Source organism: Primulina eburnea, chromosome 1 (genome assembly GCF_022965805.1).
Source record: "Primulina eburnea isolate SZY01 chromosome 1, ASM2296580v1, whole genome shotgun sequence".
NCBI classification, from domain to species: domain Eukaryota; kingdom Viridiplantae; phylum Streptophyta; class Magnoliopsida; order Lamiales; family Gesneriaceae; genus Primulina; species Primulina eburnea.
Window position 1 is genome coordinate 33,088,491 of NC_133101.1, and position 19,808 is coordinate 33,108,298.

At 33.5% G+C, this 19,808-nt stretch overlaps 1 pseudogene; it reads right to left on the reverse strand.

Moving 5' to 3' along the window:
• The window catches only part of LOC140806711 (uncharacterized), a 103,930-nt pseudogene extending 86,268 nt beyond the window's left edge, over nt 1-17,662 (reverse strand).
• Nucleotides 17,663-19,808: the final 2,146 nt, after the last annotated feature.

The following is a 19,808-nucleotide window of genomic DNA, read 5'->3' on the forward strand; positions in this document are numbered from 1 at the left end:
GTGTGAAAAGGCTTAATAAAAAGTAGATAACAATTTTGACACGGAAGAACGCGCAGTAGCACCGGATCTCGCGCAGGGGCGCGCGAGAATCTGCCAAGGCGTGCGGTGGCGCACGCGCAGTAGCGTGTGTTTACGTGCAGGGGCGCGCGACGTCCTGCTTGTGGGCGCGACAGCGAGTGTTTATGCGCAGGGGCGCGCGCATGGGCGATCGCGGCTGCACCATTTGTGGCGCGGTGGCGTGCCTATTGCTGCCTTGCGTGCGCGGCTGCGCCTTTCTGGCACTGGTGCGCGCGTGCTGCTGTCCTCATGGTATTTTATCACTTGAATGACGTTCCAAATACTTCCATTATAGTGTCCATGTTCCTCAAGCTCCTCTAATTTAGACACCCCATTTGTTGAACTTACTTGGTAGCTCACCATAAATCCTTGAAGTGCTTCTTTAAACATCTTGATACGTCCCCTCGTTATAGGTCCTTCAGGCAACTCCAACAACTCCCATGCCTTCTTTGGTGCTTGACCAACCTCGTTTGCATCATCCTCCCCTTCTTGAAAAGGATTTGTCCTCAAATCTTGATCATCTCCTACATCAAACAATGAAAGATCACTAACATTAAAAGTAGAACTAACATTGTACTCATCTGGTAAGTCTAGTTTGTAGGCATTGTCGTTAATACTTTCAAGCACTTGAAATGGTCCATCACCCCTAGGTAAGAGCTTCGAACGGGCGGGATCATATCAATCGGCACCCGAGCGGCCAAAGATTACCACCCGAGCGCCACACTTTCTGTCCGAGGTGAAAAATTCCAGAAGGCCTCGCGCCCGAGCGGTCATATTCTACCGCCCGAGCGCGAGTAGTACAGAAGCCTCGGCGCTCGAGCGGTCAAATTCTACCGCTCGAGCGTGAGTCAGTTTCGGGAAAATCCTAATTTCCTAATTTAGAGTTTTAATTGTTTAGGTAACTAGATTTGAGATCCTTTCTGATATGTAAAAGATATTGGACGAATTTTCTGGACACAATTCAGATTTGATTATTGAGTTTATCAAACTTTTGAGAATTTTCTCTCAAGCTTTTCAAGGCTTTTTTCTTTGTTATTCAAAAATCAAACTTATCAAAGTTTTTAACTTTGTGGCGTTTGTCGGTTGATTTCATACGGATTGTCAAGGGCAAGTTCTTTGAAGGTTCGTCTGTTTCTCAATTGTTTAATCGTGAATATTTGTTGCTAAGTTTTTATAATTTAGAGGTGAATATCACACTCCCAAACTTGATTCAAAAGATCGGGACAACAACGATTCTTTGTTTGTTACTGAATTGAGGGCGCGATTTGATTTTAATCGTGTTTGCTATTCGTTCGTACAAAGATTCACATCAATAAGGGTGTAAGTTTTCTTCTCTTTTAGTTATGGTACATGTAGATGACAATAAAGGAATGATTTTCATTTAGTTTATACAATAGTGACTGAATTATTGATGTATTTGACAGTATAGGAGCGAGAAACACCATCTCAAACCAGTGTTCTTAAGTTTGGACAGTAAGTTGGCATGTTCTTGAAATAATACATGAGTAGTATTATGTTTTCAAATACTTCCCATTGATTATTGCTATATGTACATTGTTAGTATGTTTATTGATGAAAACATAGCACCATATTCCATTGTTATGTATTAAATACGTAAGGAACTCATGAATATTGAAGAGGGGTGCTATGTCTTGTGTTGCAACTTTGATTGTTACACTCCCAAGAGCAGGTTGTCCACAAGTAATATAATTCGGTGAGTCCGAATATCGTATCCACAGGGAAGCTAAGGTAATTACAAGTCCACTACAATGTCTTTTTGTTTTGTTATTGTTTTGGTTTCTTTTTAATTTTAATTGTTTGAATATTTAATGGGTAAATTTTAATTGTTCAAATTTTAATTTAAGTAGTTGAGATTAAAGGATCCGCTCTTGGTATTTTAATAAAGTTAACATTAACAAACAATATTGAAACCCACTTAATAAAATTGTTCCAATATGTTAAATAATCATATTTATATTATGTTATAAATTATTATCTCATAAATATATAATATATAACAAAACTTATAAATGTGGTCAAGTATTTATTGTGCTATATATATATTTGTAAACACTAAATCAAGGTTCCCACTTTAAATGGTTGGTAAAACCAAACTAACATTTAAATGGTACCAAGAAAATATTATTATGATATATTTATATATAGTAAATCAAGGAATCCAAGTTAAATGGTTCCAAGAATTTAATATTATAATATATTTATATATAATAAATCAAGGCATCTACTTTAAATGGTTGGTAATACCAAACTAACATTTAAATGGTTCCAAGAATTTAGTGTAACATATAGCAACAATAAATCAAAACTCCCACTTATAAGTAGGGTATAAAAATACTTAAAAAAATAAATATAACATAAATAATAAATAATGATTAAATAATATGAAACATAGATTCTTACCTTATAATAACCTTATTATCATGCCAAGAGCTTCACCTTATCATCTCAACTTTAGGAAGTTAGCTATTCATTATTCAAAGTGTAAAACTTTGAATATGAAATCAACATGCTAATTATATTTAAATGAAGAAATAAAAGAAAAATATAGAGAGAAATATTATGAACTCAAAGATTTGTTCATAGAATGAGGGATATCTCAATACATTACAATGCACCCCTATTTATAGCCAAATTTGGGGAGACAACCACAAATAAAATATTATTTTTTACACATAAGTCTTCATTGGTGTTCCAAGAAATTAATATTATATTACACATCACTTTTGAAAACCTTCTTCTCCAAATTTGTTTCTTCACATAAAATGAAACATGTGGATAATTGAGTTGTCTAGTTGTGGTATTTTTTTCAGAATATTTGACCAAGTAATTTGAGAGATATGGTCAAAATACTAGAGCATGATAAAACTGCCACTCCTTTGGTAACTTTAATTGTTGCTTAATTTGATCCCACTTGTGAGAGGATTTTTATCTCATGCTTGGCAACAATATTGTAGATCTTATAATCAACTTTCTACAGGTCCAAGAATCATTTTAATCCCATTTGCAACGCCAAGGTTATTCTTGTTTTATCGAACCTGTAAAAGATAGTAAAAACTTATAATTACACAACAACTTATATTTTATACAATTTATTATAAAACATATAATATTTAAACATTTAATAAAACAAAAACTATATATTTATATTATAAAACATTTAATTAATGTACAATTTTTATGTTTTTCACACCTCCCAACCAGCTTATTGCTAGTCCCTAGCAATTTAAGCGTTAATAGCAATACAAAACATATTGATTAACTTAAATAGAAAATGTAATCAGAACTATCTAAGTGTTTAAATTAAATTTGAAAACTGTCAAAGTTATATCAAGATCATCATAATTATAATTTATGAAATAATTTGAGATGATTAATTCAAAGCTTATTTCAGGTAGTTAAATGTACACGGCCTTCAGAAATTCCTAGTAAGAGTCTCAACTCCATATCCTCACAGGTTAATAAATATTTAAATTTATGGCAACGATTACTCTCATGGAGTTGGAATACAGATAAATGCTCAGAAAAATGGTTTACAGAATGCAGACAGACAAACGAGCCAAACTAATCAAAAGATAGGAAATCTATTGATTTAAAATCCAGTTGTTCTTATATATATATATATATATATATATATATATATATATATATATATATATATATATTTTCTGATTTTTTTTTACATCATGGAATCAAACTAAATTTATGCTTCTTGACCACATATTTATTTAATTTGTACAATGTATTTCTCTCTCTCTTTCTTTTTTTTTATTTATATTTTTATGAGAGAAAAATGGGTTGCAGTATATAACTTAAATTACATAAATCTTCAACATCTTTCTTTCTTTTTTTTTTCTTCGATTTTTTTTTTTTTCCAGGAAATATCAATTTTTTTTTCAAAATAAGAACTCAAGATCTAAACAATTGATAGCCTCTCCGATGATCAATAAAGGCTCGCAAGCTGTTTTCTCAATCCTCTCCACTCACTCACAAAATATGTGTGAGTTCAAAAATTTTAGGCACTCTTATAAGGTATATCTTGGGCCATATACTTTAATACCTAATTTTATCACAATGGTTAATCACTCAAAAAGATTTCATAAATCATATTTTTATATTGATCAGAATATTAAAAATGACCTTTTTTCAAATAAAAATTTAAACATTCTTAAATAGATTAATGCATGTTCTAATTTAAATCTTTCAAATATGTAATGTATGACATTTTTGCAAAAATTACTAAGGTACAAACAATAAACATGGTTTTATTTTAAAATAATATTTAATTTTTTTTTAAAATTTGTTTTTTTTTTTTAAAAATGTGTTCTCCCCCAAATCAGAATATGACATTGTCCCTATTGTCAAAATAGCTATTAATAAAGAGTACATAATGAAAGAGATATCACCTGGAATTTTATTGAAGATAACAAACTGAAACAAATGCAAACCAATCCACGACTTTTGAATCAATGATCCAACTTCCTTTTCTTACTGCTTGATTGTTAGAGTAGGTGCCCGTCGAGCCAAGTGTTGGCCGAGTGTTCACAATGAAACTCTATGTATAAGCAATCTTTATTTTAATAATATTTGAAATTATTATTATGGCACATCTTTATCTGTATACCCATGCTAGTTGCATAGATAAAGCCCTTGAATATACAAATAGTAGAAAGAATATGAGATGCTCATATGATGAGTATCATGAAACTCATATTTGTAATACTGTATATTCTAAACGGTTCCTAGTCGATTCCCGCCACTAAGAAGGATATAGGCCGCTAGAGTTCGAGACTAGTATCTGCGATGTGAGTACCATGTTTCATTGGTAGGGGACATTGTGATGTCCGAACATGCAGATAGGTGCTCCTTGTAGAGTGCACTGAACAACCCTCCATAAAAGGACTTTCCAAGTGGTTCTCACTTATCGAGTGGAAATTTCCTAGTTTATGGTTGTACAGAATTAGTCCTTATGACCCGGGACAACATTGAGACTCTATGTGCTAGAATTACACTTTGACTTGTTTACCGACTCTCATGGGGTCATCAGGTGGCAAGGTTGGGTGTTCTGTCGAAACACATAGGAGTCGATGCATTGTAGTCGGGGATTCACCGCTTACCTTCGGGTATGGATATCCTATGTGTTATCATGTGTATGTAGGTTGAAATCTCTGGCCAGAGTATGGTGGTAATTATGAAAGGGGTTTCATAGATTACACCATCGATGCAACTACGACATGACACATAGTATCGATTCATTGACAACTCTCGATAAACCAATGGTTGTCGAATCGATCGGGATATATGAGTTGAAGGGACCATACTGTACGCTAACCATAATTGAATGGTTCTTGCAGGCACTATCATTTGATACCTAGGGAATCATGTAAGCGATGCTGCTATGCATTTAACATGATTGGTTGGGTACTATCAGACTTGAGTTCTGACGTTCTTGTTATCAAGGTGTTGATAAGTAAGAATGGAGCAATTGGGGTATGCTCATATAAGGACATGTTTAGTCCGAATCACATGGAGATGTGAACCCACGGCTAGTTGTATCAATGAACCATTGAGGGCCACACAAGTACTAGCTTTCTAGATCCCGTTGAGAAGTAAAAATAGTTCAATGTGTTGAACGGCTTATAAAGGAGTTTATAAGCATAAGGAAAATTAGAAGTATGACTTCTATAAAGGAGAAAAATAGTTCAATGTGTTGAACGACTTATAAATGAGTTTATAAGTGTAAAGAAAAATAGAAGTATGACTTCTATGAGAGAAATGTAAATTTTAATTTGAGGAAGTGTTCCTAAATTAAAATTGGCCAAGTGAATAATGTAATTGAAAATTGTGATTTTCATAAACATTATTATGGACTAAATTAAATTAATTCAAGTGTTGAATTAATTAAACACTAGTGGGCCTAGTAGTGTCCAAATAATTAAATTAATTAAAGTGTTGAATTAATTAAATTATATTGAGTCTTGAAGAGCTCAATTAAAATAATTATTTAACTAGTGGGACTTGGGTAAATTCAAGTAATGTTTAATTAGTCTCAAATATGTTTGAGATAATTAAAATTTAGTCCAAGGTTTTAATTTGATTAAAAACCATATAATATGCATGCATGGGAGGTGAAAGGTTGGGAGACTACTTTTTGTATTTTCAAGGCATGGCATGCAACTTTTTGGAACAACTTTTCCCACAACCAAAAAAATGTCTCTCCTTCTCTCCTAGCATGAATAGTGGCCGAGTTACTATTCACACTTTTCTCTCAAGTTTTCTCTCCATTTTTGTGTTCTTCAATTGTTGAAGAATACACACACTTCTCTTTGAAAAATCCTCATATTTTTCTAGTGCAAAATATGAGGGGATCTACCTAGTTGGTGGTGGGCCTAATTGGAAGAAAGGAGTCCAAAAGAAAGGTGAAGCTTGTAGATTGTCTACCTTCAAGAGCTAAGGTGTTTACATCTTAGTTGGAGCCACAATCAATCTTTGAGATTGATAGGTAATTTCTAAAACACCCTATGTATGACATTTTGGTGTTTAAATGTATTTACTACACGAAAAGGGTGGTGGCCGAATTTTTTTCTTAAAAATTATATTTTTTTAACTTCCGTTGCGCTTCCGGTCACCGTAACCGATCCCCTTTCATTGATTGCGACCAATTGATCTTTGTTATCATCGGATCAGGCTTATGAACAAAAGCTTCCAAATCATCAATTAATTGATCGGCAGTCGAAGCACAGATGAGCATCCGTCGTGAATTTTCTCAAATGAAATTCTGTTCCACAGCTTTATCAAGAAATGTCAACAAACTGTCATAATAATTATTGATATTCAACAAGCCCACAGGTTTATTATGGATATTAAGTTGTGCCCAAGAAACAGTGTGAAAAATTTCTTCTAATGTACCAAAACCACCTGGTAGTGCGATAAAAGCATCAGAATTTTCAATCATTTGAGTGATTCTTTCACACATAGAAGAAACTTTTAATTCCTCCCCAATCGTAACACCTGTAATATTTCCTTCAGCTAAAGCTATATGAATAATACCCAAAACCTGACTACCTCCAAGATGAGCAGATGTTGAAACAGATCCCATTAACCCAATATTACCTCCCTCATATACCAAGTGAATTTTTCTCTCAGCCAATATCTTTCCAAGATTATTCGCTGCTTCTACAAACACTTCATTTTTTCCAGGACTCGACCCACAAAATACACAAATATTTTCAATGTTTGTGCAGAGGATCCAGCCATGTTTTTACTTTCTTTTTTTTCTGCGAAAATAGAGAGAAAGATGAGAGATTTTATAGGGGTAATATGTTATCATGACAAAACTATGGGTCACAGCTGTAAACAGAATAAATAGTAAAAACAATAATGACACACATGCATATAAACAGTAGTGTGATTGTGGCTCACAATTTTCCTCTGGTTTTACGTCCAGAAACGGCTTCAACGCCTTCTATGAGTCGAGGATATGCTTCCCATCCAATTTTCTTATAAATTGGCAAACAGGGTCTTTTTTAGTCAGATTCCCAAGACTATGACGCTCATCTTGGAATTGTTTCCATAAATGGAGAAGTTCAATATGCACATGTCCACTAGAATGCGTCTCAAGAGTGAATAAGATGTTATCTAAAGACTCCTTACTCAGCCCATTCTTAATGAAACCAATTTTATCTTCTCTGTTATCGGAAACACATCCCAAAGATCTGCATCGTTTGTCACAAGTCCATCTTGCACACTTATGACAAACCCCTAAACTTTTGGCCCTTCGTATTTTAGCATAAGTGCTTTTTCCTAATCCAGGCAAATACCGAATGAGCAATGATTGTGGAACTTCTCCTCCTAATTGGACCTTAGCTTCAATTACAAGACGAATATCTTCTGGAATTCCTTTTTGCATTAGCAATCTCAATCTTTCACACCTTCCTGCATAAATTTTTCTTAGAACACTTTCAGAAACAGAGGGAAAATATTTACAAATTTTTGAGAGAATTTCATCCATTTTGAAAAGAAAAGAAATGATATTTTTTTTATTTTTGTATCATCAATTGTGGGAAATGGATTTAACCGACTATGAGAGTCACAGAGTACATTTATCCGCCATTTAACCGGGAAAATAAAAAGATTAAGGAAACCTGAAATAAAAACAAACAAAATTAAATGCAACATAAAAATTTAAGGATCAGAAAGGGAAATAAACTCTTCTTGAAAGATTTCATTTTCCAAAAATGGTTTAAGCCTTTGTCCATTCACTTTGAAAACATCACCATTTTTAGGATTTTCAATATCAACAGCTCCATAAGGATACACATGCTTTACAACATATGGGTCTGTCCATCTTGATCGTAATTTTCCTGGGAATATGTGAAGTCGAGAATTATAAAGCAAAAATTTTTTACCAATCTCAAAAGATTTTCTAAGAATTGTTTTATCATGAAATGATTTGATTTTTGCTTTATAAATCCTCGAATTCTCATACGCGTCATTTCTGAGTTCATCAAGTTCATTAAGTTGCAATTTATGCAATTTGTTGGCATCATCCATGCTTGAATTTAAAGTTTTGATCGCCCAATAAGCTTTATGTTCCAATTCCACAGGCAAATGACAATGTTTTCCATAAACCAACCTATAGGGAGACATATTCAATGATGTTTTAAAAGCTGTTCGATATGCCCACAGTGCATCATTAAGTCGCAGAGACCAATCTTTTCTATTTGAATTAACAGTTTTTTCCAAAATTTGCTTTATCTCCCTATTAGCTAATTCAACTTGTCCATTTGTTTGAGGATGATAAGGAGTTGTTACTTTGTGAGTAATACCATATTTTTTCATTAATGAAGCAAATAGTTTATTAACAAAGTGAGTTCCCCCATCACTTATCATAACTCGAGGAATTCCGAATCTACTAAAAATATTTTCTTTCAAAAATTTGATGACGATTTTATGATCATTTGTTCGACATGGAATTGCCTCTATCCATTTGGAAACATAATCAACTGCAACTAAAATATACAAGTATCCAAACGACGGTGGAAAAGGTCCCATAAAATCAATTCCCCAACAGTCAAAGATTTCAATTTCAATGTTATGATTCAAAGGCATCATGTTTCTTTTTGAAATTGCACCCAATTTTTGACAATTTTCACAGATCTTGCAGATTTCGTGGGTGTCTTTAAACAAAGTGGGCCAATAAAATCCACACTGCAAAATTTTTGCAGCCGTTTTCTTTGAAGAAAAATGTCCTCCGCATGCTTCTGAATGACAAAATTTAATGACACTACTTACCTCATTGTCGGGTATGCAACGTCGAAAAATTTGATCTGGACAGTACTTGAACAGATAAGGATCATCCCAATAAAAGTTTTTTACCTCATTCAAAAATTTTCTCTTATCTTGGGAACTCCATTGCGGTGGCATTTTTCCTGTCACAAGAAAATTTACTATGTTAGCAAACCAAGGTGTAGTAGTAACTGAAAATAGATGTTCATCAGGAAAATTATCGTTAATTGGTGTCATTTCAAAAGATGATCATGTTACTAGTCTCGATAAATGATCGGCTACGACATTCTCGGTTCCTTTTTTATCTTTGATCACAATGTCAAATTCTTGGTACAACAAAATTCATCGTATCAGTCGTGGCTTTGCATCCTGTTTCGTCAACAAATATCTAATAGCAGAATGATCAGTAAACACAATAGTCGTTGATCCAATCAAATAAGAACGAAATTTATCTAATGCAAATATTACAGCAAGTAGTTCTTTTTCAGTTGTGGAGTAATTCATTTGAGCATTGTTTAAAGTTCTACTTGCATAATATATCATATAAGGCTTACCGTTTCTTCTTTGACCAGTACTGCACCGACTGCATAATCACTCGCGTCGCACATGATTTCAAATGGTAAAGACCAATCAGGAGGTTGCATGATAGGAGCTGATGTTAAATGTCGAATGATTTTATCAAAAGCATTTTGACATTCTTGAGTCCACTCAAATGCAGTGTCTTTTGTTAAGAGGTTACAAATGGGTTTAGAGATTAAACTAAAGTCCTTTATAAACCTCCTATAAAATCCAGCATGTCCCAAAAATGAGCGAATTTCTTTAATGGTTTTTGGAGGGGGTAAATTGGCAATGACATCAACTTTTGCTTTATCAACTTCAATTACATGAGATGACACGACATGTCCCAAAACAATTCCAGAAGTAATCATGTAATGACATTTTTCCCAATTTAAAATAAGACCTTTTTCCTCGCATCTTTTTAAAACTTTTTCCAAATTTTCAAGACAATTATCAAATGTATTCCCAAATACAGTTAAATCATCCATGAAAATTTCCAAACAATTTTCAACCATGTCGCAAAAAATGCTTAGCATACATCTTTGAAATGTTGCTGGGGCATTGCATAATCCAAATGGCATCCTTCTAAATGCAAATGTTCCAAAAAGACATGTGAATGTAGTTTTATCTTGATCTTCGAGTACAATGGGAATTTGATAATAACCTGAATATCCATCAAGAAAACAGTAGTATGGATGGCCTGCTACTATTTCTAAAATTTGATCCAAAAATGGTAATGGAAAATGATCTTTTCTAGTGGCGTCATTTAATTTTCTATAATCAATACACATCCGCCAACTAGATGGGACTCGACTTGTTAACAATTCACCTTTTTCATTTTTTATCACTATGATGCCAGATTTTTTCGGAACTACTTGTGTTGGGCTTACCCACTTACTATCAGAAATAGGGTAGATAATCCCAACATCAAATAGTTTGAGAACTTCAGTTTTCACAACATCTTTCATCTGTGTATTTAATCTCCTTTGTGGTTGTTGAGATGTTTTAGCATTTTCTTCTAAATGAATTTTGTGTGTGAAAATTAGTGGATTAATGCCCTTGAGATCTTTTAGTGTCCACCCGATTGCACTTTTATGTCTTTTAAGCATATCAACTAATTTACCTTCTTGATCACTTTCTAGTTTGGAAGAAATTACAACCAGATATGTTTCATCTTCTCCAAGAAATGCATACTTCAATTCTTCTGGCAAGGGTTTTAACTCCAATATTGTTGGTTCGTCTTTGTTCTCATATTTTGCATCAAATTCTTTCTCTGATCCTGGTAACGAGTGATACCTGATAAAATCATCAAGATCAATTTCAATATTTTCTTTAACAGTTTCAATTGAACAAATATCTAATTGATCACGAGTACTCCCTTCTTGAATGTTTTCTTCCACAAGAGTTTCAATAAGATTTTCATCTTCACTTTCATCTCCTTTGTCATGTGGTTGCTTACAAAGATTAAAAACATTGTGCTCCAAGGTCATGTTACCAAATGACAACTTCATTATTCCATTCTTGCAATTTATAACAGCATTAGAAGTTGCTAAAAATGGACGCCCAGAATTACAGGAATTGCATTACAAGCTTCGATAGGTTGTGTATCTAAAACTATGAAATCGACAGGATATACAAAGTTATCAACTTGGACCAACACGTCTTCTACCATACCTCTTGGCACTTTAACAGATCTATCAGCAAGTAAAAGTGTTACCGAAGTAGATTTTAACTCGCCTAGATTGAGTTCTTGATAAACTGAATATGGAAGTAAATTAACACTAGCTCCAAGATCAAGTAAGGCTTTTTTAATCTTTCGTTCTCCAATAATACATGAAATAGTAGGACAACCAAGGTCTTTGTATTTCAAAGTATTATTATTTTGAATGATTGCACTTACTTGTTCGGCTAAAAATGCTTTCTTTTTCACATTCAATTTTCTTTTCACAGTGCACAAGTCTTTCAAAAATTTAGCATATGATGGTACCTGTTTTATTGCATCTAATAAAGGAATATTAACTTTTACTTGTTTAAAAATATCATATATATCAGAATTAAAATTTGATTTTTTTGTATTTTTCAATGCATGAGGGAATGGTGGTGACATTGTCTGTTGAACCTCCTCTTCGGAAGTTATGGGTTCCACTTCCTTACCCTTTGAAGTTGATTTATCATCATCTTCACAAGGTTCAAGAATGGATTTTTCCACAACCTTACCACTTCGAAGGGTAATAACAGATTTTACCTGATCCATCGGTTGAGTTCCAGAAGTTCCAGTTTGTGAATGATGATCCTTGGGATTAGGCAGAGGTTGTGAAGGAAATTTACCTTTCTCATGAACATCAAGTGTAGATGCAAATTTAGCAAGAGTATCTTTCAAATCTGTCATGGTTTGAGCAGTTTGAGTATTGATGGACTCTTGCTTTGCAATGAAAGAATTCAATGTATCTTCCAAATTTCTTTTCGGCGGAGGAACATAAGGTGCATAATTTTGAAAATTTTGTTGATTTTGAAAATGTGGTTGCGGAAATTGTGCAGCATTATCATTCCTCCAACTAAAATTTGGATGGTTTCTCCAACCTGGATTGTAATTTTGAGAAAATGGTTCAAAATTTGGCCTTTTGAAATTGTTCAAAACATTGGCTTGTTCATGGAGACATTCTTTAAAAGAGGGCAAAGTGGGACAATCTTTTGTAAAATGATCTCTTGTATCATATATGTGACACGTAATTTCTTGAACAGATTTTAATTGACAATTCTTTTTCAATTCAAGTGCCTCAACTTTTCTTGCCAAAGAGGTAAATCTAGCTTGAAGATCAAGTTCATCTTTGAGAGTGTACATACCTCCACCATATGTAGGAGATTGAATCTTGTTTAATGGTTCGATTGTACCTATAGTGTCCCAATTTTGAGAATTTTCAGCTAATGAATCGAGATACTCAATTGCCTCGTTTGGATCTTTATCTTCAAATGTTCCATTACACATAAATTCAACCATTTGCCTATCTTTAGGTGTTAAGCCTTCATAAAATTGAGAAACAACTCTCCAAATTTCAAAACCATGATGTGGACAAAGATTAAGCAATTCTTTGTATCTATCCCAACACTGATAAAAAGTTTCTCCTTGTTTTTGAGTGAAAGTGATGATTTGCCTTTTGAAAGAATTTGTTCTATGAGATGGAAAAAACTTTTTCAAATATTGTTGTTGCAATTCATCCCAAGTTCGAATGGATCCCGATCTAAGATTTTGTAGCCAATTTTAGCTTTATCTTTTAAAGAAAAAGGAAAAAACTTAAGGCGAATGGTGTTCATGCTACAATTTAGATCATTATATGTGTTGCACACTTTTTCAAACTCTCGTAAATGCATGTATGGATTTTCAGAATCTAAGCCATGAAAGTTGGGTAAAATTTGGATAATACCAGGCTTAAAATTGAAATGAGATGCATCAGGGGGAAAAACTAGACATGAAGGTGTACTAGTACGTGTAGGATTTATGTGATCTCTAAGTGTTCTTCGTCTATCATGATCATGTTGAGATTGAATTTCATCTTCATTTTCTTGGATGGGTTCTTCCGCCATGTTTTGTAAAAATAAAGTGTTATTTCGAATGAGTCGACCACTAAGTGTACGTGACCAAATGCTCATGCAAATGCAAATGCAAAAGAATAAAAACACACAAAAGCAATAAATATTCAAATAAATAAAAATAAACTATAAACAAATTTAAGTAGACTTGAAATTAAATTATACTTCCCCGGCAACGGCGCCAAAAACTTGTTGCGACTTTGATTGTTGCACTCCCAAGAGCAGGTTGTCCACAAGTAATATAATTCGGTGAGTCCGAATATCGTATCCACAAGGAAGCTAAGGTAATTACAAGTCCACTACAATGTCTTTTTGTTTTGTTATTGTTTTTGTTTCTTTTTAATTATAATTGTTTGAATATTTAATGGGTAAATTTTAATTTAAGTAGTTGAGATTAAGGATCCGCTCTTGGTATTTTAATAAAGTTAACATTAACAAACAATATTGAAATCCACTTAATAAAATTGTTCCAATATATTAAATAATCATATTTATATTATGTTATAAATTATTATCTCATAAATATATAATATATACCAAAACTTATAAATGTGGTCAAGTATTTATTGTGCTATATATATATTTGTAAACACTAAATCAAGGTTCCCACTTTAAATGGTTGGTAAAACCAAACTAACATTTAAATGGTACCAAGAAAATATTATTATGATATATTTATATATAGTAAATCAAGGAATCCAAGTTAAATGGTTGGTAAAACCAAACTAACATTTAAATGGTTCCAAGAATTTAATATTATAATATATTTATATATAATAAATCAAGGCATCCACTTTAAATGGTTGGTAATACCAAACTAACATTTAAATGGTTCCAAGAATTTAGTGTAACATATAGCAACAATAAATCAAAACTCTCACTTATAAGTAGGGTATAAAAATACTTAAAGAAATAAATATAACATAAACAATAAATATATAAATAATATAAAACATAGATTCTTACCTTATAATAACCTTATTATCATGCCAAGAGCTTCACCTTATCATCTCAACTTTAGGAAGTTAGCTATTCATTATTCAAAGTGTAAAACTTTGAATATGAAATCAACATGCTAATTATATTTAAATGAAAAAATAAAAGAAAAATATAGAGAGAAATATTATGAACTCAAAGATTTGTTCATAGAATGAGGGATATCTCAATACATTACAATGCACCCCTATTTATAGCCAAATTTGGGGAGACAACCACAAATAAAATATTATTTTTTACACATAAGTCTTCATTGGTGTTCCAAGAAATTAATATTATATTACACATCACTTTTGAAAATCTTCTTCTCCGAATTTGCTTCTTCACATAAAATGAAACATGTGGATAATTGAGTTGTCTAGTTGTGGTATTTTTTAAGAATATTTGACCAAGTAATTTGAGAGATATGGTCAAAATACTAGAGCATGGTAAAACTGCTTAATTTGATCCCACTTGTGAGAGGATTTTTATCTCATGCTTGGCAACAATATTGTAGATCTTATAATCAACTTTCTACAGGTCCAAGAATCATCTTAATCCCATTTGCAACGCCAAGGTTATTCTTGTTTTATCGAACCTGTAAAAGATAGTAAAAACTTATAATTACACAACAACTTATATTTTATACAATTTATTATAAAACATATAATATTTAAACATTTAATAAAACAAAAACTATATATTTATATTATAAAACATTTAATTAATGTACAATTTTTATGTTTATCATCTTGTACACGAACATGAACATGAAAAGAAAAGGACGGATTTTACATGATATAGAGCTTGTTGACATAATCGGTGGTTTTAAGTCCACCAAAGCTATTGGCCAATATATGTTCATGGGGCGTGGGGTTGCCAAAGGTTGCTCCATGACGTCCAACACAGTAGTAGCTATATAATAAAGCAAGCACGGTAGTACAAGTCAAATAATGAGGCTCAAGTACAAAAATGAACATTGATTATATGCTACGGTATGACATGTTTTTAAGATTCATTATTGATCACGACTTGATATGTATGTTCCTTCGATGCATATTGATACGTATAAGTGCCAACTTATTGAGTTTTATAAACTCGCGTAGCTCATGTGTTACAGGATCAAGTAGTGAAGAGACGTAGGATGTCGGTTCGCCAATGGATGCTTGTGACATGCCTTACTTCGACAAGAACCGGGACATCTTATTGTATAGCTTCCGCATATGTATTGTAGTAAATTTTATGTCAGGGTTTGAAACAAGTTCCATGTTACGTATGACGATACAAAGTATGTTTTTGTATGAGAATATGTTTACAAGTGTGTATGAATAGTATTTCTTAAGTTTTTGGTGTATACAAAATATAGGGACATCATGCCAAATTTTTTTATAAACCGTCAAAGTGATGCCTCTTGTTTGATTTGCTGGATACTATAGTTATATCATTCAAAACTTATTTTGATTATGGTAATCATGGCAAGTATAGAGTAAGGGTGTGACAAGGCCAGAGTATTTGCTTTGACAGAAGAACAGGCTCAGGACGCACCAGATGATGTTGTTGCAGGTAACTGTTTTATTTCTAGTTATCCTGCGTATGTATTGATAGATACTGGTGCATCGCATACATTTATATCTGAGCGATTTGCCTTGATGCATTCATTTCCTGTTGAGTAATTACCTGTTGTAGTGTCTGTCTCTTCTCCTTTGGGGACAGGTTTGATATCAGTGAAGTCTGTGAAACATTGTATGCTACAGTATGATGGGCATGAGATTGAGATAGATTGTATTGTGCTTGGGTTGTCTGATTTTGACTGTATTATCGGTATCGATATGTTGACCAAGTACATAGCTACTGTTGATTGTTTCCACAAAATTGTGAGATTCAGACCGGATATGGCTGATGAGTGGAAATTCTACGGTAAGGTTTCTAGATCTAGAATTCCTTTGATATCGATGACTCGATTACTACAGAAAGGAGTGGAGGGATTCCTTGTCTATGCAGTTGATTTATTGAAATCGAGTCCATCATTGGCGGATTTGCCAGTGGTTTGTGAGTTTGCTGGTGTCTTCCCAGATGAGATTCTTGGTTTGCCTCCGATTCGAGAGATAGACTTCAGTATTGAACTGATGCCAGGTACAGTTCCGATTTCGAGGGCTCCGTACAGAATGGCACCGATTGAGTTGAAAGAGTTGAAAGAACAGTTGGAGTATTTACTGGCCAAGGGGTATATCAGACCGAGTGTGTCCTTGGGGTGCTCCAGTACTGTTTGTGAGAAAGAAAGACGGTTTGATGAGACTCTGTATCGACTACCGGCAATTAAACAAAGCAACGGTAAAGAATAAATATCCCTTGCCTCGCATTGATGATTTTTTTGATCAGTTGCAGGGTTCTTCGGTATATTACAAGATCGATATGAGATTTGGATATCATCAGCTGAGAGTCAGGGATTCTGATATCTCGAAGACATCATTCAGAACCAGGTATGTACATTATGAGTTTACTGTCATGTCGTTCGGTTTGACTAATGCTCCAGCTGTGTTCTTATCGACGCAGGCTACAACTGGACGTAAGTTTTACTAAGTTTTTTTATGTCTTGAAATTATGATATTGCCAGAATCGGATATGATTCATATATGATGTTCTTGACATGTTATACATCGTATAATCGAAACTGGATTGAAGAATGGATACCGTATGAAATTGTTTTGATTTTCTGAGTTGATTTGATTGAGATGTGATATCATATTTGTATCGTTATTTATTGTGAGTTGTGGTAATTGATATCTGTTGATATGATATTGATGAGAATATCGGGATTATTCCGTTATGCCATTGATTTTGAGTTAGATTCAGATTGATCAGATTTGGTATTGATTTGAGCAGTATATTGATATTGTACTTCTTGATATTGTCATTGTCAGATTGAGTATTGACAGACTTCGAATTCCAGACTTGAATGTTGTCAGAACTACAACTAAAGAAAGGTATAAATCAATGTCGAACCGGGAGAATGACTCGAGTGTGATATACTTGAGTTTCCCTAAACCACATACTTACTGTTATTGTGTGCATTGATTTGATTTGATATGCTTGTTCTATTCATTTATAGAAAGCATGTATTAGATGATTGGTCTCGTAACAGAAGGGCCAGATGGTGATGGAATTGTCACTGACCCATTGCACATTGTCACAGGATAGTGATTGGCGGAGGTGCCAAAGTCTTTGACGGATAGGTCAAGAAACTGGATGTTTGGTTTATACTGATGTTTGATTAGAAGTGGATTTACTTCTATTACTGAGATTCAATATAGTATGCCAAAGTCTGGAAACCGGGATCCCTAGACTAGGAATGAGTCTAGTCTGAGATATAGAGTCATGAATTTATTAACAGATTTAGGTTGAATTATGTTTTCTGATTTTGATGCATATTACTGATATCTGTTTCATGCTTTATATTGATTATACGATTACATGTATCGTTGATTTATAATGGGATGTATTTCTCACCGGAGTTATCCGGCTGTTGTCGTGTTTTTATGTGTACATGGCAACAGGTGGGACAGGATCAGGGTCGAGGAGATGAAGAAAGATCGTGATTAGAGTGGAGACTATTTGATAAAAAAAAAATATAAAGATTGAGCACACCTTTGAGAGAACTATCAAATTTGAGTGAAAAACATTTGAGTGCGAGTGTTATTTCTTTGGAGTGATCGTGAGAATTTGGGTGAGGAAAATCTTTTATTTCTACTAACATTTTATTGCAGGTAGAAAATCTGAAATTAAAATGGAGAGGGAAGTAGGAGAGAGTTCGAACCAGGGGTTGTCAAAGGTTCAAATGGAGGCGTTATTTGGGCATTTTAGTAGAATGATGAGGGCCGAGTTGGATCCTTTATATGAGAGGTTGGATAGGCTTGAAGTTTGTGGGGACCCGGGCTCTAAATCGATTCGATCTGGGATTAATTGGATCTGTGAGAAAATGTGGGTCAAATTTTCGCTTTTTTAACATTAATTCTAATGTATATAAATAAGCATAAGGTCTTTACTTATTTTACAAACATATAAACATGTCTTGTTCTAATACATCAATCCAACTAGTGTTTAATACAAAATACAAAATACAAGTAGTCCAAGTCTAATAAGAGTCACTAGTCATCTTCTGCGCCCGTAGTCACCACGCTATCTCGAACTCATCTCTGTCATGACCCAGATCCTGCCCCACCTGTTGTTATGCACACATACAGACATAACAACAGTCGGAAATTCCGGTGAGAACAAATCCCAGTATAAAACATGTATACATGCTAACACAAAATCATGAATCATGCATAAAATCGATAATATTGGATTCCATAGTCTATGAAACCAATCTATATAAGCATGAAATGCAAATCAAATCATGTCTTGACTCAACTCGACTCTACTCTAGGGATCCCGGGGTGAATAAGAAGTCACTTTCTGTTACCTACCCTCACAATCGGGGTAACTGTACGTCTTACTCCTAGACTTCGGTCATGTCTGTATCGAATGTCTACAATCAGAAGAAGTCTGCTCCTATGCGTCGATACACTGAACGTCTAGTTTGACAAATCTGTCAATGACTCTCCTATCTCAATGCTTGAATATAAATCTATAGACAAAGCATGATCATATCAAGAGATTTGAATATAAATCTATAAACAAATCCAAATCATATCAAAGAGATAAACAATAAATCTAGTATGTGATTTTGTTGGGAAACTCAAATTGAATCTCATTTGAGTTGTGTCTTCCCCAAACAAAACATGAATTATACCTTTCGTCGCACAATCTGTGTCGTAGTAGAAGTCTCGATATCAAAGTCGCCAATACAAATCTGAAATGGCATCATCAATGTACATTCTATCAAACTTTAACTCAATTCAACACATTGTACTCAACAATCGATTTCAGTACAATTCAACGGCATTTCGGCGTGAATTCTCGATACCGATCACCTCATATAACAATAATCAATACCCTCAACTCATATTCATCACAATCTATACATAATAAGATTATATCACTTCTGAAATCTCTATCTTTTCAATTCAAGACATGCTAAGAAATCATAACAATCACGTAGGGTATCATTTTCTCGATCCGTTTACGGTACTACGATGTCTATACTCTTAAGAACATAATAGAGAGTTCAATTCATCATTCTCCAAACACATATCACCAATCCATAATTCTCAACTCACAAAATCATCATAAGCATATGATAATACTTGAAATCTGCATATTCTCAATCAAGATATGCTAAAATTCATAACAAATGCATACGATACTATTTCTTTGATCCGGTT